Raw genomic sequence first — 21,175 nt, forward strand, 5'->3', positions numbered from 1 at the left:
GGAGGGTGTCTTCGGATACAGCTCGTTGAAATCCTTGGAATATGTCAGTCGAAAATAAAATCGTAAAGTTTTATTCTCCCGAGACGACGAATACGTGGGAGATTTCTAGTTGCCTCGTGGAATATCGGCTAGCTGGTGGGATAGCTCGGGCTCGGGGGTGGGTGTCTATGTGTATAAAAATCGCCCGACAGAAAGCTAACTTTCTATACTTTAAAGCTCTTTACCTCTAATGTTTTATTGGCGTATACCAGACATTGGCGTGAGCATTGACGGACGAAAACGTTTCGAGGAATTCGTTTGATATAAAATTCAGAAGCAAACATATAAATGAAAAAAATGCGAACAGATTAATACAGATGTATGGATTCGTAGACGAATGAAGCATCCGAAAAATTCTCTCGCTACGTAATATACATGGAGCTAACTTTTGGCAGCGCGTACAAATGTCTCGTTTATAACGAGGGAGGGTATTCTGGTCTTTTCTCGCGCATCGCACACGGGGGTGCTTTACATATTACATTAAATTACAGAACGTCGCGTTACATACCGGTGTGTTGTTAGAGTTGGGTTATATCCAGAGATATACATATTATATATCGTGACGTTACGTACCTAGGTAGCTAAGTACCCAAGAGGGAGGAAAACGGGACATTCTCATTGCTACGTCCGTACAAAAAGCGAGAAGCTGCAGGGGCGCGGGGACGCCCGGGTCGCGTTGCTCAAGCAAATCATCATAACCGCAAGGCGGACAATTGCGATTACCAGCCGTCATAACAATTTCTACGACTCTGCGTCGCCTAAAAATTTCCTCGCTTCCTCGGGAAAACATTTTCCTCTGTAATAAGCAGGCGATTACGCGGTAGCGAGTATAAAAATACTCGAGTATCACCGCCGCACGGTGCCGCTAAACAGAGGAGAGTAGAGAAATAAAAAGCGCTATGATAAAAATGCATTGTACACGTATATCGTATATACTGTATACACGTTCAAGTTTCACCACAACCCGATGATTTACAACGTTATCCGGTACGTACATACACGAGGACTTGGTATTACGGCGGTTATATCGTACAACACATTCGAAATACACGGCGGTATTTCATCACATTATTCCGATGTCGTTCATCGTCAAGGTCGTGCGTCCAAAAGTCACGGAGAAAAGCTCTCCAGTCTAATAAGCCGGAGGATCATTTCTATGCGTAGACATGTATAACGCAGATACGAAGGGTAGGCGAAAGAAATAGGCCAATTTGAAATCTTGAAGAAAAACGAATGTTTGGCAGACATTTTTCAGCACTGGGACGACGAGAGACGATTTCAGTTTTTGTTTTTTGTTTTTTGTCAGGCGTCGTTCGCGCGTACAATGTTCGCATTAACGCTTCGAATATGGTCGTTTTAAAATGGGAGAAAAAATGAAAAAGAAAAAAAAAACATCAAGGACTTCATATTCACACCGTATGTGACAAAGATGCGCACCTGCGACTCCTGCATATTACACACAGACACAGGTGCATAAGTTGTCGTTGTGCGATGTACGTGTAAGCGTAGATGACACTTATATGCACGTCACGTATAACGTTCTGTAACCGAGAAACTGTTCACTTCAAAGTGAGCTATGCAGAAACTGACTTCGTGAGTTCACAAGTTCTCATGACTCAGACGTTCACATAGACGGTAGCTTCCCTTGATTTATGAGACACACGATAAGTTACGGGTGGTAAATTCTTCCGTTTTTCTCCCCAATTTTTTTTCTTCTCTCTCGTTCGCCGAAGTACAACAATTCGGCAAGTACGAAAAACTCGTTCACCCACTTCAATTCGGACAGCGGAATCAAGTTAGCGAATACAATTATTTCACCCTCGAAGACCGACAGGTTGATGGCAACTCCTCGCTACGTACGGACGTCGGAATAGCGCGATTTTACGAAATGTTAATTTCAATTGAAAAATCCGTTTCGCCGTTAGTTACGAACGGAAAAGTTATGCTTTCCAGACATGCTACCTGCACGCTGCGGTACGATGGCTGTTGTTTCTGATAATAACATTCTGCTATGTAAATTGCCGTTTAAACTTTTCAAAAGATAGGAAGAGGAAGAGAGAGAGAGAGAGAGAGATTCGGGTTAATATCTATCGCTGTGATGCAGCAACAGCTGGAAAAGTTACAACAGATTCCCGCTCGTTTCGTTATTCAGCCCGAAGCTTATTTTCTCCCCACATGCAGGGCACGCGGTTAAGTTAGCGATAACATCGCTAACTTCACCATTTTTTTTCGAGAAGGGCTCGGAGTAGCAACTAAAAGATAGCCCCCCCCCCCTCCCGTAATATGCACTTGACATTTGACGCTGATGGAAGTTTCACCCCGACGCCGACTCGACGAGCTCGAGAGCTAGACCTCGGAGGCTATATGTATGGGCCATTCCACGTGAACCGGATCAGTCACCTCTCAGATATTTTTTTAATTTGGCATGTCGATTGTCCATGGGGAGTTAGATTTTTGTGCCAAAGGATTTTTGAATTAGTGCAAATTTCGATTTATTATGAACAATCGAAAAATTGAGAGGCGGTTTCTTTAAAAAATCATAACTTCGTCAAAAATGATGTTAGATTTAATTTTTTTTTTTAAATTTACGCGGATGAGGCTATAGATTTATGAAAAAAATGAATCGTGCCGAAAAAGTTTATTTATCATTTGTTTATTTGACAATGAATTTTTAAATGATTTTTAAAACACTGATGGATAGCACCGAAAAATTTAAAAAAAATGCTGACATATACTTTGAACTATACTACAGCCTGTGAATTAATTTCAGAGATGCGTTCGGCTTTGTTTTCGAGTAAAAAATCATCGAAGTTGGCGGCGCGCATAAATTCGAGCTCGTCGACGCCTATGCGCGTGATGACGCGCGTCGAGCGACAGAGACCCTATCTACTCTCTACGGACGCTACTTGGTGTACGCTCGACCGCGGTATTCACGAGTCATTTTCGCGATGATAGACACCGTTAAAAAATCTGGAAAAAATTCCATAGCTTCCCCATAACACGGCAAAGCCATAGAGTAAGTTTCAGAGATGTGTTATTTCTCGTTTTCGAGATATAGGGACGCATATGGCACTCCGCGCTTGCTACTTGGACATATTAAGCCACAATAATATCTCAAAAACGAGAAATAACACATCTCTGGAAATTACTCTATGGCTTTGCCGTGTTATGGGGAAGCTATGGAATTTTTTTCAGATTTTTAAACGGTGTCGATCATCGCGAAAATGACTCGTGAATTCCGCCGCCGAGTGTCTACCAAGTAGCGAGCATGGAAAGTCCCAATGCGTCCGGATATCTCGAAAACGAGGAATAACACATCTCTGGAAATTACTCTATGGCTTTGCCGTGTTATGGGGAAGCTATGGAATTTTTTTCAGATTTTTAAACGGTGTCGATCATCGCGAAAATGACTCGTGAATTCCGCCGCCGAGTGTCTACCAAGTAGCGAGCGCTGAGTGCCATATGCGTCCCTATATCTCGAAAACGAGAAATAACACATCTCTGAAACTTACTCTATGGCTTTGCCGTGTTATGGGGAAGCTATGGAATTTTTTTCAGATTTTTAAACGGTGTCGATCATCGCGAAAATGACTCGTGAATTCCGCCGCTGAGTGTCTACCAAGTAGCGAGCGCTGAGTCCCAATGCGTCCGGATATCTCGAAAACGAGGAATAACACATCTCTGGAAATTACTCTATGGCTTTGCCGTGTTATGGGGAAGCTATGGAATTTTTTTCAGATTTTTAAACGGTGTCGATCATCGCGAAAATGACTCGTGAATTCCGCCGCCGAGTGTCTACCAAGTAGCGAGCGCTGAGTGCCATATGCGTCCCTATATCTCGAAAACGAGAAATAACACATCTCTGAAACTTACTCTATGGCTTTGCCGTGTTATGGGGAAGCTATGGAATTTTTTTCAGATTTTTAAACGGTGTCGATCATCGCGAAAATGACTCGTGAATTCCGCCGCTGAGTGTCTACCAAGTAGCGAGCGCTGAGTCCCAATGCGTCCGGATATCTCGAAAACGAGAAATAACACATCTCTGGAAATTACTCTATGGCTTTGCCGTGTTATGGGGAAGCTATGGAATTTTTTTCAGATTTTTAAACGGTGTCGATCATCGCGAAAATGACTCGTGAATTCCGCCGCCGAGTGTCTACCAAGTAGCGAGCATGGAAAGTCCCAATGCGTCCGGATATCTCGAAAACGAGAAATAACACATCTCTGGAAATTACTCTATGGCTTTGCCGTGTTATGGGGAAGCTATGGAATTTTTTTCAGATTTTTAAACGGTGTCGATCATCGCGAAAATGACTCGTGAATTCCGCCGCCGAGTGTCTACCAAGTAGCGAGCATGGAAAGTCCCAATGCGTCCGGATATCTCGAAAACGAGAAATAACACATCTCTGAAACTTACTCTATGGCTTTGCCGTGTTATGGGGAAGCTATGGAATTTTTTTCAGATTTTTAAACGGTGTCGATCATCGCGAAAATGACTCGTGAATTCCGCCGCTGAGTGTCTACCAAGTAGCGAGCGCTGAGTCCCAATGCGTCCGGATATCTCGAAAACGAGAAATAACACATCTCTGGAAATTACTCTATGGCTTTGCCGTGTTATGGGGAAGCTATGGAATTTTTTTCAGATTTTTAAACGGTGTCGATCATCGCGAAAATGACTCGTGAATTCCGCCGCCGAGTGTCTACCAAGTAGCGAGCATGGAAAGTCCCAATGCGTCCGGATATCTCGAAAACGAGAAATAACACATCTCTGGAAATTACTCTATGGCTTTGCCGTGTTATGGGGAAGCTATGGAATTTTTTTCAGATTTTTAAACGGTGTCGATCATCGCGAAAATGACTCGTGAATTCCGCCGCCGAGTGTCTACCAAGTAGCGAGCGCTGAGTCCCAATGCGTCCGGATATCTCGAAAACGAGGAATAACACATCTCTGGAAATTACTCTATGGCTTTGCCGTGTTATGGGGAAGCTATGGAATTTTTTTCAGATTTTTAAACGGTGTCGATCATCGCGAAAATGACTCGTGAATTCCGCCGCTGAGTGTCTACCAAGTAGCGAGCGCTGAGTCCCAATGCGTCCGGATATCTCGAAAACGAGGAATAACACATCTCTGGAAATTACTCTATGGCTTTGCCGTGTTATGGGGAAGCTATGGAATTTTTTTCAGATTTTTAAACGGTGTCGATCATCGCGAAAATGACTCGTGAATTCCGCCGCTGAGTGTCTACCAAGTAGCGAGCGCTGAGTCCCAATGCGTCCGGATATCTCGAAAACGAGGAATAACACATCTCTGGAAATTACTCTATGGCTTTGCCGTGTTATGGGGAAGCTATGGAATTTTTTTCAGATTTTTAAACGGTGTCGATCATCGCGAAAATGACTCGTGAATTCCGCCGCCGAGTGTCTACCAAGTAGCGAGCGCTGAGTCCCAATGCGTCCGGATATCTCGAAAACGAGGAATAACACATCTCTGGAAATTACTCTATGGCTTTGCCGTGTTATGGGGAAGCTATGGAATTTTTTTCAGATTTTTAAACGGTGTCGATCATCGCGAAAATGACTCGTGAATTCCGCCGCCGAGTGTCTACCAAGTAGCGAGCGCTGAGTCCCAATGCGTCCGGATATCTCGAAAACGAGGAATAACACATCTCTGGAAATTACTCTATGGCTTTGCCGTGTTATGGGGAAGCTATGGAATTTTTTTCAGATTTTTAAACGGTGTCGATCATCGCGAAAATGACTCGTGAATTCCGCCGCCGAGTGTCTACCAAGTAGCGAGCGCTGAGTCCCAATGCGTCCGGATATCTCGAAAACGAGGAATAACACATCTCTGGAAATTACTCTATGGCTTTGCCGTGTTATGGGGAAGCTATGGAATTTTTTTCAGATTTTTAAACGGTGTCGATCATCGCGAAAATGACTCGTGAATTCCGCCGCCGAGTGTCTACCAAGTAGCGAGCATGGAAAGTCCCAATGCGTCCGGATATCTCGAAAACGAGGAATAACACATCTCTGGAAATTACTCTATGGCTTTGCCGTGTTATGGGGAAGCTATGGAATTTTTTTCAGATTTTTAAACGGTGTCGATCATCGCGAAAATGACTCGTGAATTCCGCCGCCGAGTGTCTACCAAGTAGCGAGCGCTGAGTGCCATATGCGTCCGGATATCTCGAAAACGAGAAATAACACATCTCTGAAACTTACTCTATGGCTTTGCCGTGTTATGGGGAAGCTATGGAATTTTTTCCAGATTTTTTAACGGTGTCTATCATCGCGAAAATGACTCGTGAATACCGCGGTCGAGCGTACACCAAGTAGCGTCCGTAGAGAGTAGATAGGGTCTCTGTCGCTCGACGCGCGTCATCACGCGCATAGGCGTCGACGAGCTCGAATTTATGCGCGCCGCCAACTTCGATGATTTTTTACTCGAAAACAAAGCCGAACGCATCTCTGAAATTAATTCACAGGCTGTAGTATAGTTCAAAGTATATGTCAGCATTTTTTTTAAATTTTTCGGTGCTATCCATCAGTGTTTTAAAAATCATTTAAAAATTCATTGTCAAATAAACAAATGATAAATAAACTTTTTCGGCACGATTCATTTTTTTCATAAATCTATAGCCTCATCCGCGTAAATTTAAAAAAAAAAATTAAATCTAACATCATTTTTGACGAAGTTATGATTTTTTAAAGAAACCGCCTCTCAATTTTTCGATTGTTCATAATAAATCGAAATTTGCACTAATTCAAAAATCCTTTGGCACAAAAATCTAACTCCCCATGGACAATCGACATGCCAAATTAAAAAAATATCTGAGAGGTGACTGATCCGGTTCACGTGGAATGGCCCGTATACGAAAACGAAACGATGAGCCTCGAAGGGTCGAAAAATCAGAAAGATGGCAATTCCATTTCCTAATCCGTGTATTAACAGAGGCTTCACGCTACGCTGTATACAATTATACCTACATACATAAGCGAAGTGAATATAAAAATGTTATCGGAGCTTCGATCTGGCGCGATTCGTATTACATATGGATAGTGTCGCGATGATGGGAGACATGAGAACTTCTATGTGCACAAAAGCCGCGAAATTGGCTGTGTGAAAAAGGTTGTAAAAAAAGAAGATGGAAAAAATTTCAAAATTCAATGAAAAGATTCCCCTTTCCGTCACTCGGGCGTTGAATATGTCGAGAGAATGGAATATACAAGGGGAAAAAGGATCGCCCCGGGGACGGAGGTGCATAGAAAAATGCGCCGCTAGCGGGTCGTAGGTGTTGGAACACACGATCGCAAGAATGTTGTACGTGTACGGGGAGCGGGTAGAAATAGGTGGGAGAAGGAGAGAGAGAACGGAGAAGGAGGAAGGGTTCGTTCCTCCGGTATTAAATCACGAGTGATAGGCACACGCCCTCATCCCTTCGAACGCCCCGCGGGAGCTGAGAACTCAGTGCCGCGGTGCAGAGTAGCGCAACTTCGCGCGGAGATTTCACCGTGAAATACATGCCTTTATACACCGAGATGCCGGAGAGACCCTCTTCTACTCCCCCCCTCCCCCGTGCCGCCGTTCTGTCTTTCTGAGTAACATTTTTAATTAAATCTAGATATCGCTTCGAATCACGTCACGCGGAATTTCTCACGATCCGATTCCTTATGTTCCTCAGACGACGGTTATGGAGGCGCGAATATTAAGTTCGCTACGCGGATTTCTGACTTCGATGCACTTTCATTAGGTCGAAATGAATTCGCGGTAGGTAACGGTGACTCCCGAAGAATCGTCTTCGTATCGAGTGCAAGAATACTAACACTAAGAAGATGTAATTATTATTGAGAATGAAAAATAGTTTCGCTCGTTTCGCGGATCGGGACTTAAAGAGAACAAGAAATGAATGAGAAGACGAACGACTACGATGATCGCAATTGACATGAGAGGGGGGATTCGGGAGTTATCGAGGGTGACTCTCACCCCTGGATTTCGGCATCTGCGGGTGAACGTGACACGTGGACGACGACAGAGGGCAGGTGGCAAGGGATAAACTGAATTTAATGGTGTTAACTTGAATCAAGCAATTTCGTTCCCATTCAAAGTTTTAATAGAATTATGGAAATGTAATTTTATTTCTCGAACAGGGTGCGCGGCACCAATCTTTCGGCAGGGGAGGCATTGTCGCGCCAGACAAACAAGCCGAAATAGATTGTCGCGAGCTATCATCGACTACTCTTAATTGGAAGACGTATAAATAATCACCATCATCGTCGTCGTACATCGCGGAAAAGATACATAAATTCCTCGATCGAAAATAAAGCGATGGTTTTATTTATTTTTTTTTTTCAGAAAAAGTACAAAAATTTTCGGTCCCGTCAAGTCCGCACTTGAGCTACCTCGCCGATGGCAAACGTGTACAACAGTCCGAGAGTTGTATCAGAAAATTCGGATAACGAATGCCGTTGTTTTGAACCTATTTTCTATCGTTAGTCTTATTTCTTATCCCATTCTCCTCGGCGATTAACTCGAGCCCGCGTGCCTCCTACAGGTTTATGCATGGATTTCATATCTATGTAGCGCAAGTTATCGTCAAGTCTGACGCTATTTCGGTTCCACCTCGGTTAACGTTAATTTCATTGCGGTTAAACTTCTTGATCAAGGACCCACGAGTACGTAGCGTAGAGCGCTCTACGGAATCCCTCGCAAATTATGTTCGGATAGTTATTTCGCTCGCCGTCTTCAAGTTCCGAATATCGTTATCTTTAGAAACAAAATTCGAAACTGCGGAAACGCGAATAATGTCAACCGTGATAGCTCTATAATAGTCGCTAATGCTCTGTACACATGTACGGTAGACGTGTAACACCCTACAAAATCGAATGAAAAAAAATGAAAATGAAAATTTCCGCAATTTCGACGTACCGGCGCGGATAGCTACCGGTCGGGCTATAGGGGGTACGTATAGCTAGTATGCTGTGAAATATAACGTCAATTGCGTTTTTACTCCAATTAATGAGGCCAGGGTTTTAATTAAGTCGAAGTTGCGTTTCCGCGCGGAATGTATTTAACAACCTTGAAGGTTGTTATAAGAATCCTTCGTTATCATGCCTTTTCCAGAGTTTATTTTCTCCTTTTCTTTCCACGTTGAATTCGTTATACTTTTCGTTCTATTCTATTTTACATTCGTACTTGGCATGAAACTTTGTCTGAACGGATACAAGTGTGTGCGCGATCCGCGCGTACTACCAGAAGTACATGTGTATGCAATACGTGTGTACGTCAAACTGTGCCCCGTGAATGAAGGGGAATAAAAAATTAATTGAAACAAAACTTGAGGAGTTGATAAAGTATTCTAATTAGAAAAGAGAAGGAAGAGAGTTTTTCTCTCATTCGCTGTCTCACATACGACTTTCGCGACGCAGAGTCCGGCGGAGGAAGAGCACACGGTGCGACAAGTTTTCCTCTATGTATAATCGATCGGAGAAAACCCATAAATACAATAAGGGAGATTCCCCCGACTGTTTCGGGGCAATATTTCAGCTGATTTTTTTACACCGGGTTCCGCGAAGCGCCGAAGACACCCCCGTAGGACCCCGCAGGTGTAGGTACGCGAGCGCTTGAAACTTGTATTAAGCGTCAGGCTATACGACGAAGATTTGTGACTCGAGTAGAAGTAGAACTGTATCGCGTAAACTTCTACCAACGTTATATTACGCGGCCTTGCCTACACATGATACCGGTTATGCGATACGGCGGTGGAGTCAGAAGCGGTTCAAAATTGCCACATGCTTCCGAACTTCACATAATTACGCCTCAGTCACCGTATAGTTGTGTAACGTGTAACGCGGCATCCCCTGCACATTTCTGCAACTTTATCTAAAATTTTCCAACTTTCACGCTCGGCGAGCTTTTACCCTTTTTGTTTCCGTTGCCTCTACGGTGTATACCCTACGAGGCTATGAAAGCGATAACGGGAATATGCGGGCGGTTTTTCTACCCGCAAGTTTACTTTCGTGCATCGTCTTCTTTTTCAGACAATTTTGATATCTCTTTTCAGTTATGGCTGCATCACTGAGCTTACCGACAGGCGAAGCGACGAGTAAAAAAAGGGAAGATCGCGTCGGAAAACTACGTTATAACCGTCCGAGTCGTTAATATAAAAATGTAACGCGTATACCGATGTTAAGAGCGCAATGTGTAAAGTTACGCGATATTTTCTTCTTACTTTGCCGCTTTATAGGTATAAAAATAGGATGGCCGTTTATACTCGGCGGTAACCGACTAATTTATTTGATTTTTCCTTCGCTCTTTATCTTCTCATTATTTTCTATGGCTAAATATGAATCACCAGCGCCGCGGACGCCTTCCTTGAAACCCGACGTTGCTCGGTTTCGTAATTGTTCAAGTTTTGTACCTGAATATACATATATATCCGATAAAAATAATTACGCGAAACGGCGGCAGCTCAATTTGCAAAAGTTGCACCCCAAGAAACTGGATACAGCAACGGCGTCGAGTAAATGATCAAACTCCGCTATGGGTGTACGATAATTTATGTACCTACTTTTATTTTGATCGAAAATTGGAACATTATCGTCACTTATTACCACATGAATACTGATACGATGGAAATCATTTCTCCCGTTCGAGCAATCGAGGAATGTATTCCTGATAAAAATACATTTATCGCAAGTCGAGCTTTTTCCGAATAGTAGTTGGCGCAGTTATAAATTTTATCTCCTTCACTTTCCTTGCGAATCCGGAGCAGTATATGCTATCTCGTTGAGTTCGTCGTACCGCGAACAGTTAACGAATTCAATTAAATCGTCCCTGAAAGTGGTTCTGCGAGGGAATTAAAGCCCATCGAATTAGGTTGCCATAAATTTAAATTAGCGGCGAGCAGATAAGCGGCTTTAATTATTGTACTTATTTCAGTAGTAATTATACCGAAAAGTGTAATATCATAAAACCCTGCAGACGATCGATTCGAACGATATTCGTGTATCGTGTACGTATTAGGGTGGGTTAAAAAATTCTTTTTTTGCATTTTCTTAGCATGGGGACAGAATTTCTACCTTATGAAAGAAGAAAATTTTTCAAATGTGGAAAAAATTTTTTACTTGATATTTTGAGGTAGCCCACTCGTTTTTTGAATAAATAATTGATCAAGTGGGGTACTTCCAACGGAAAAAAAATTTCTGGTCAAAAATCATAGAAAATATCTAAAAACTGTCCATTGTGATTGTTTTTTACTCGTTCACTGTTCAAAATTTTTTTCCTATCATTTTTATAATCCAAGTATGAAATCAAAAAATGACATGCTCTTTTTTTGACATAAAATTGAAGTTGAGTCGGGGAGCCCGAGCTCTGCTGGAGTCAGGTAGCCACGGGCGCGCGGTTTGTTATGGGGCGTCACCTCTGCTGAGCCCCGAAGGTGAAGTCTCACAACAAAGCGCTACGCTGCTGGCTACGCTGACTCCAGCAAAGCTCGGGCTTTTCGTAGACCGAGAAATTCGAATATTTCGACCCATGCATGGATTGCGATGAATCAAAGTGGGTTTACGACTAAAACCAATCGTGTGTCTTGTAATTTTTCTGCTCCCAACAGCGAAAAATTGATGATTACTTGATCGATTGCATGAGTAGACGATTTTGGCTTTCAGATTTGGATTTCGGAGCTGATTATACATGAGATTACTCTTGAAAAACCAAAAACAAACTCGATTTTTGAGCAAAAAATAAATCATCTTTTTAATTGGGTTTAATATGCTTTTCTTACGTATTTTGATCTCAGGAATCCGATTCTGGAAAAAAAATTGATCTATCTCTGAAACTGACCGAGTTATCGCCAATTTTCAGCTTTTTGGGGTCGAAAATAAAAAATTTATTTTTTAGTCTATCTCAATGTGATTTGAGCTCAGGAATCCGAATCCGGAAGAGAAATTGATCTATCTGCAAAAATGACCGAGTTATCGCCGAATTATCGCATTTTTTGGCATAAAAATGGAGATATCTCGAAGGGAAAAAATCGTAGCTCAATTTGGACAACGGATTCGTGTTCCTGGGGTCAAAATACATAAGAAAAGTGCCATACGAACAATTTTGAAAAATAAAAATTTTTGGTCAAAATTTGAGATTTTTCCAAGGGGTACCCCTTACGATTTTTTCAAATTTTGGCCGAAAATTTTTATTTTTCAAAATTGTTCGTATGGCACTTTTCTTATGTAATTTGACCCCAGGAACACGAATCCGTTGTCCAAATTGAGCTACGATTTTTTGCCTTCGAGATATTTCCATTTTTATGCCAAAAAATGCGATAATTCGGCGATAACTCGGTCATTTTTGCAGATAGATCAATTTTTCTTCCGGATTCGGATTCCTGAGCTCAAATTACATTGAGATAGACTAAAAAATCAATTTTCTATTTTTGACCCAAAAAAGCTGAAAATTGGCGATATCTCGGTCAATTTTAGAGATAGATCAATTTTTCTTCCAGATTCGGATTCCTGAGATCAAAATACGTAAGAAAAGCATAATAAACCCAATTAAAACAATTATTTATTTTTTGCTCAAAAATCGAATTTTATTTTGGTTTTTCAAGAGTAATCTCACGTATAATCAGCTCCAAAATCCAAATCTGAAAGCCAAAATCATTTACTTATGCAATCTACCGAGTAATCATTAGGTGGAAAATTTTTTTTTGCCGGAAGTACCCCACTTGATTAATTATTTATTCAAAAAACGAGTGGGCTACCTCAAAATATCAAGTAAAAAATTTTTCCCACATTTGAAAAATTTTCTTTTTTCACAAGGTACAAATTCTGCCCCCATGCTAAGTAATAGAAATAAAAAAAAAATTTTTTCAACCCACCCTAATACGTATGTAAGGGGCGTATCGCGCGTACGTCGTATAAAAATCAGAGAGCGGTACGGTAATGTGTTTCAAACCGATTATCAATCTCATGGGGTGAGAATGCCTCAAAAATTAGATGAAAATAACACGTATGTAGATATCGAGTCTCTTCGGGATTCTAGAACGAACTCCGAGGTCAATGGGTTACTCGACTATACGCGACCCCTCGAGTACCACGGGAGGGAAAACACCCTCGATTTACATACGCCGCCGTACTACGCCGAGGTCCCCATCAGGAAAGTGCGGAAAGGGTAGTAACGGAAATTACCCTACTAGAACCTAACCCTCTGCATTTAGTATATTCGTCGGTTTTCTGCGTGCGCCGAATATCTAGGCCTATGTCCTACGCTTTTTTTATAGACAACGTGTAAATTAGGCTGCATCGCTCTGATACGAATCAACAATTTCTTTTTTCTCTCTACTCCCCGAAGCAGAGTTTTTCTTACACATCTCTGTAATATTGAAATAAAATACAGAGGAATCTAATCATATTGACTCGATATCGGAAAGCGTCTTTTTCTCATTCCCCCGTTTGCCACGAATTTTGTAGATTCGGTTTTTGTAACTGCCACTCGTCGATCTTATCGATTCGAAACTCCCACCGACAACGGCTTCTTTACAATTTCATTCAAGTATTGCACATCTTCGATCGAGTACAATAAGGACTGTTTCGTAGCTGTAAGAGCGGTTTGCTTCTTTTTTCATTATTTTTTTTTCGTTTCGTTCGCCTCGGTTCTCCCGTACGTTTCTCCGGCGCTTGCACCTTTATACAATTTCAGAAAGCGTAACCCCGCGTTGTTATATTTTCCCTTACAATAGTGAGAAATATCATTCGGAATTCTGTATACAATATTATACCTACGTTGCCTAGTTACCGTAGTACCTACCTATGTATAATACCATTATTACAGGTTTTCCAGGTCACTGCGGGGATGTTGTTACTGTTTGTTGTTCGCCCCTGCTGTATCTGTAACTATCTGTCGGTGCCCCGTTATATTATGGAAGGTGAGTAATAAATTCAGAAAATAGATAGTGTAAACATGAACGCTGCAACGGAGCAAGGCTTGCGTAAAGTAAATTTAGCAACGTAAATTTATCATCCCTCCGCGGTGCACGGGAGGCCGCGGAACACTGAATTATCGTCACGTGACGTAACTTTCCCTTACAAATTGAAATATGTTCGAATACCCAAACTGATTTCCATCTTTCCATAAATTTTCATATTTTCCTCATGCTTTTCTTACAACGAAAACACGAAAAAACTCAATTATGCTCCGAACTATGAAGAGAGATCTATGAGATGTTGCGAGACGAATCAAGTGGATATCAAACGTAACTTCAAATAATCCGATCAATAATAATCATATTCAAGAATTAGACGAGCCACGTTTTTTTTTTTTTTACCAAGTGCTCGGACTGCCCCGATATCTCCTAAAAGTTATTTGCTGAAAAATCTCGAGGGTTCGTTAGATAAAAAGTTTTTCGAAGCGCCACTCGGACATTTCTTTCGCATGTTTTTGCAACCGCGAACTTCCGAATTCTTTGCACTATCTCTCCTCGCGTAACACGTAAGTAGATATCCTACCACGGACGAGAAATGTATCGCACGACTTCGATTTGGCTGTGCAGCAGAAAACGCAACGCGCTATATTATACTCGGCTACGGAATATCGGACGTAGAAAAACATCGAGAAATGGCTGAAATGAATATCTCGCTGGAAAGTCACGTACGAGATCTGATCAGCCTAGATCCATTTTTCGTCACCGGAGACCATAAATTTTGCCCATCTAGCAATAATCCCAGCGACGTTGCGTATAGCCACGCGCATTCTGCTCATCCAGATTTTTTTCCAAACTGTTACACCTATTCTCGTGATATATTTTTTTCCTACAAAATATATTCTTCATTTTACATGAAGATACGTATTTCAATAATTGATTCCAACTCTCATTTCTATGGGAGAACAAATCGAAAAGAAAAAGACAGAAATCTTCGCGCCGTCGATATTATCTCGAGATTGAATTCATTCTGCTCACCCGCTATGAACCGAAAATTTACGTAACACCAAATTGCAATAATATTAATTATAGGGAAGTTATTTTTTTTTTTTACTCATCCGTTTTTTTTCCCCACCGTGACAAAAGATTACCGGTTCACTCGAGAGATTCGCCCTCTTGAAATTGAATTTTCACCCCTCCGCAAGATCGTCACGGAGTGGTACCAACATCCAAAGCTGCTGAGACAGAAAGCTAACGATAACGATGAGGATAATTATGAAAATAAGAAAAACCGAGACAAACGTGACGGTAATCGTTATAATAAAAAATGCCGTATACACCCCTAACACCACCTTTGCGCGTGTAAATTTGTTCGAGGATAAAAAAAAAATTAAAAGGAAAAAGGGGGAAAAAAAAAAAGAAGAGAACGCACAAAAAGAAGGAACTCTCGTTACGCCCGGAAAACAAAAACTCGGCTTGTCCGAAGCCGACGAATTAGAGATGGAAACGAATGAGCAAGTGCCGGGAAATCCTCTACACCGCGACGAGATTTGGTGGGAATAAAAACTGAATATCTCCGAAGGGCCACGATGCGTTATTATTCGACGTAGCGACGGAAGATCACACGCATGATCTATGCTCACCGTGTACGTGCCTACCCTTCCGGATCGAGCTGCTGGGAAGCTCTAAGCGAACGGAAGTAATTTCGGTAATGGCACTGCCGCAAACCGGAGGGTTAAAAACGTAGCCAACGACCTGCAGCGCGAGGCGGTTCCGTCCTCTCCCCTTTTTCCGACCCCGACAAATTCGATTCGATCGAATTGGGGATGCATTTCGTCGAAGGGTTCGCCTTCGCCGATGGCTTAGCGCGAGACTAAAGCCATTTATTTATTTAACAGCAGCCACGCGACGTCCCGCTTTCCCTCGTCATGACGTCGTGTCAGGTCGCCGATGTGGACCACGTGTATCACAATTGGATCGTGCGGGAAATTTGGGCAGCTCGCGTCCCCGTTCTCGCACCACTACCGCGGGGGAAATGCTCGAGAATTATTTAGGAGGTAGACGTTTCGCCACTATTATCTTGTACAGCTTTCGGCCTTGCTGCCGTACAGTTGTTGCGGCATCGTATAACCGATATCGATCGAATCCCTCGATTGAAACTGCTCCCGGTAACCGAGTGCGTTGATTAATCGCTTCCTGAATTAATCAGGTATCTGCAGATTTCTCTCCTGATTTCGTCACGATAAACGAGCCTTCTGTGAAAAAATGATCACGGCCACGAGCTATCGAGTTACGCTTTTCCACGGTTATAGGAATAATTATATGCGAAGCACACGCTACGTGCCGTTCGATCAACGAAAGAAAACTGCAATTGTTTTGTCGCCGTTAACGATCGCTTAACGTAACTTGCGGAATGACGTTTTAAGTTAGAGCCGAAATTCAAGGAGTATAATAAGGTGCCACTTTTTCTTCGTTACATCCTCGCGCGGTGTGAAATTTCAACGTAACGCACCCTCCGACAGATCATCATTAACCAAAAACCTTCCAACTTTTAGACCTCGTAATACCTGCGCCCTGATTTATTTCACGTCCATAAAATCGGGGGGATCAACCGGGCGAGATTCAATTATACGTAATCAACTACGGTGAGAAGTAAATTCTGAAATATTAAATACGGGATTTGGGAGACGGCGGACGACAAAAGTTTCGACGCTTTTCTCCGGATTTTCCTTTTTTTTTTTTTTTTTTTCTATTCCCGTTCAAATTTATACGGGGCACGAAGTGAACTAGGTCACATATAAGTGCCATTCGATATATTTGATCCGGAAAGAATGAATTAATTTCGTTCAATATATATAGTACAGTTGCCCCGTCGAAATCGGAATTCATCGGTATAATAAACTTGAGTATCGCAATCAAAATGAAATGTCGTACAATTATGCGAGGGGCATAATATTTCCAACGACGACCTTTTGGCACGTTATACCAGCGGAGTTGGTTCGCCCCCAGCTATTGTAACGGTAAAGCTCTCACTGCTGCCCCTGTCCGTGAAAATAAACAAAACGCGAACACGTAAGCGGATAAAAGCAATTTCTTCGAGTTCGGGTCAATGACCCAGCTTTTGCAGATGCGCCTCGAAGTAAGGTCAACCGTGTTGTCGCGATGGGTCCGCGTACACTTGATACCTCCGCATAAAAAAAACGATTTTTACGATCGCATGGTTGATCTTAAATTTAAAAATCAGGACACTCGCTCAGATAAACCTCAAGTCTTGGAGGTCATCTTTAGAGGTGAGTCATACGATGAAGAGAAACATACGTACACGTATATGGAGACGCCTGTATCGATTCGTGATGAGATTAAATTTTCGTGCAGCAAATTTTATTTTTAACGACCGAAATTAATGAATAAAACTTTTATGTACTTTTTGATTTTTCTCCAATTTTATATTTTCCGGTTAAATGAGTTTTCCAATTTCATATCGTAAGGGGGCGGGAGGGGGGAGGGTTGCAATTTCTGCACCCTCCACGCCACAGCTATAGTTAGCAGGTATACTGTTATCGATTTTTAATGGATTGGTCGACGTAGAAATTGCAATCGGTATAGTTACCACCACGACCACCAGCACTTCTGGTTATTGCGGAGTTTTATATACCAACATGGAAAACTAATTAATTTCTTTTCGGTTGCATATTTCGCATGTACCGCGATATAACGAGACTGAAAATTAGGTTAACAATTTTCGACGTTATCAAATAAAATGAAAAACAATTTGCGACAAAAAGGCGGCGCGTTAGGGTCCGCACGGTTTATTGTGACGCGAAAATTTGCAAGCTTTTACTACGCGACGGCAGCAAATATCTCCGACCACTTTCGTGCAGCGGAGAAATTTCTCAAATACAAGTGGGCAGCGTAGTAGCTTTGTGTACTATCATTAGGTACATGCACACAGAGTTGTTTGGTTTGAGGTAGGGAATATGTAGGCGAAACTCAGCGTCGAGAGCGGCAAACGTTACAAACGAGGGAACGAGCTCATGAGAAACTAGCGAGGTTCGTGCGGTCAGAATGGGGAGTCTCTTTCAACCGGCTAAGTACACGTAAATAAGTAAGAGATTCGACCCTTGACCCTGGGGAGTTGTGTCGGGTCACTCAGACGGAAAGCGTGCACGCGAACCGACGCACCTGACTGCAGCGAGGTAAGCAAGAAAACTGCAAGCTCGCGAAAGAAGATGGAATTGAAAAAATGAAAAAATGAAAAAAAAAGAACCTTTCACTCGATATAGAAAAGCTGATATATTATTCTCCCGTGCGAGCTCTGAGATACGCGCAGTTTCCTCTTTATACGGTAGCATATATTTTCTCCATCTTCCAGAATTATATAATATATCCCGTGTACGATGATCATATCTGCTTCTGCAGCACGCAAGTTCAAAGGATAAGAATTTCTCAGCTCCCGTGACTAGCCTCTGCGGTAATGCAGGTGGTTGTCTTTGACGAAGTAATGTTTGAATTTTTATAACCTACTCAGATTACTGTCGAAAAATATATCGCCGTTAGAAGAGCTTTTTTTTTTAAAAAAATTACCCATCTCCGGTGTAACGCGCACGCCGTGCCACCGGATTTTCACCTCAGGAATTTCCCGGACCTGAACTATTTTTTGGTTTTTCATCCTTTTCTATCATAATTTCAAACTCCATTAGCGGTAAAAGTTTTATGTTATACGGGGTCAAAACATTCGGTAAAATATTTTCATTCCACTTCGTTGATTACCGTCGTTACAATACCGCGCGATGCGGCGTTCGCTTTGCGCCGGGTGATGACGGGAAAAAGTATAAAAGATTTGACGGATTATCGATCGAGTGACATCGAATTGAAATAAAAACATACAACGAAATTTCGTGGAAAAAGCTTTCCTCAATTACTGTAACAGCGCACCATGAGAAATTGTGTTGATTGAAAACTCGAGTAAACCTTCCAACTCGGATGAAAGAAAACGCGAAAGCTTCCGATCGTTCTCAGGACCACATGCTTCAAACGCGGTGTATTATATTTCGCATCGGAGGAACAAGAATTTTATGCACCGCGTATTGTGAACCAATAATCACTATAAAGTTGAAAAACGAACCAGTTCGGACCAAGTTCCTTTCACCTGTACGCACCGCGTGTATAGCGTCGTTAGAAGCACACGTTATTTTAATTGAATAAAATTCAGCGTATCGCTGAAATAAGACTTTTTAATAACTTGTACTCTTACGCAGTTATCACAGTCGGAACGGTGCAGCGGGACCGGACGAATGTCACGAGGTAAAATATAGCCTAAGGGTCTCGTAATTAAAACAACCCCGTATAGCTCGATGGCTATACCCACCCTTCCCTTCACCGAACGTTCCCCTGAGCAAACGGCAAATCGTCTGTAAAGCGGGACCCGCCCCGGGTGGGTGAAATTGGCGGGGAAATGGTAGAGGGGATACCGAAAGTCTCTGGAATTTGCAATATCGCCGCTACGAGAGGAAAGAGAAACTCGGCAGTTCTTACGAATTTGTCTATCAAATTTCACCCGCCAGTCGTAAGGAAGAAAAAGTTTCTCTCTAATACCTCCAGCTACCCCCCTTTTATAACCTCTCATAACACTCGGGGGTTGAAAAACATTTCGAACGTGATTTCACCTCCAATTAAGCCCGGGTATCTTATACGTTCCCGAGTAAAAAAAATTCGCAATATTAGAGAAAATTTATTTCAATTTCTACCGCGGTCGTATTATTTATACTACAAAACCTCATTTTACCTTGCGTTTTGTCTAGCTGACGCTCACCGCAGGAAAACCTTACTCCTTTGATTCAAAGTCAGAATACAGGTATGTGTTCGCATACCTATGTGGTACATAGGTATATCTATATACGGTCATGTTCGTAGCCGAAGTAAAACCCTATTTCCTGTGTACGTAAAATTAATTTCCGCTTCACAGAAAGCGAAACGTTTGAAATAGTGGGTTGGTTACCTGTACACACGTGTACGCCGGGTACGTCATTAAAACCATGCATTCGCATGGAAGTGGTGGTGTTTCGTCGCGGATTCTTAGCGCAAACGAATATCAGAAAATGTTCGTGATTTGTCGTGTTTTACGTAAAAGCCTGGGGCAGACATCGCAACGAACTCGCTTAATTGAAAAAATTCGAAGAATTTACGAGGAAACCTTCATAGAATCTTCGTAGCTTTTGGCCGATTGCCCAAAGGGACTGTTCGGAAGGCCTTCGCACCGGCTCTGAGATATATCTATTTCGCCTCGATTCGCTAATCCGCGAACTCCGGGCTACTCGCGATCGAACAAAAAAAAGACCGAGTCGACCGAGATATCCAAATATAATCCAGTTCCACCTGAGGGAAATTTGAATCGAGTCGAGACTTGGGATCGATGAATGAAAGATTGGCGACGGGTCGTACGAACCCGACTACGAAAACATCTCCGAATTTTTCTTCCGGCTCGAATCTGGTGGTCGAACGCGCGCGTTCCTATCGAGGGGTCAAACCCATAGCAGACAACGATCACGCCGGCGAGAGTCGACCTCGACTATTTCGGGTCAACTGGGCCACCGCAGAGAGGTATATCTCCGCTAGGGATTTCCTTGGCATTTCGAGTTCCCATCACCCGATCGAATAAAATAATTTCGTTGGACGCAAGCGAGACGGAAGAGTTTTTTTTTAAACGGTCGATCGAACAGCTTCGGTATACTTTCGACGAACGGTTTTCGGATCTCGACGTTTTTGAGCCAATTTGTTGTTCGATGTATCGGCGCGTTTAAAAATACGCAGCGCACTGAATCGTACATATTGCCATACACGGGGGGATGTGAGCTAGTAATTTTCGCCCTCTTTGGGGGAAGAATTAGCGTCGGATAGGCCATTTATATACTTAAAGCGCGAATCACTTGGAAAATATCCTGCACAAAGGCGAGGAGCGGCCTTTTATATATGCCTTTGTGCATTTGACAATCGAATCGTTACTTCGAAACTAATTGCTCTGCCACGTGACAATATAATAAAGAACCGAGATGAATCAAACCTGTAACGGGAGGCAAATTCACCCCTGCTGATGCTGCTGCTGCTGCTGCAAATGAAATAATGGTCAAGACCCACCGTCGTACTTTATCCGCCTTGCGGTAGGTTATTATTGTCTACGGGTCTTGGAAGTTCCGATCCTTCGTCAGCATCCGTCAACTGTA

The sequence above is a fragment of the Athalia rosae genome, chromosome 1 (genome assembly GCF_917208135.1).
Source record: "Athalia rosae chromosome 1, iyAthRosa1.1, whole genome shotgun sequence".
NCBI lineage: Eukaryota > Metazoa > Arthropoda > Insecta > Hymenoptera > Athaliidae > Athalia > Athalia rosae.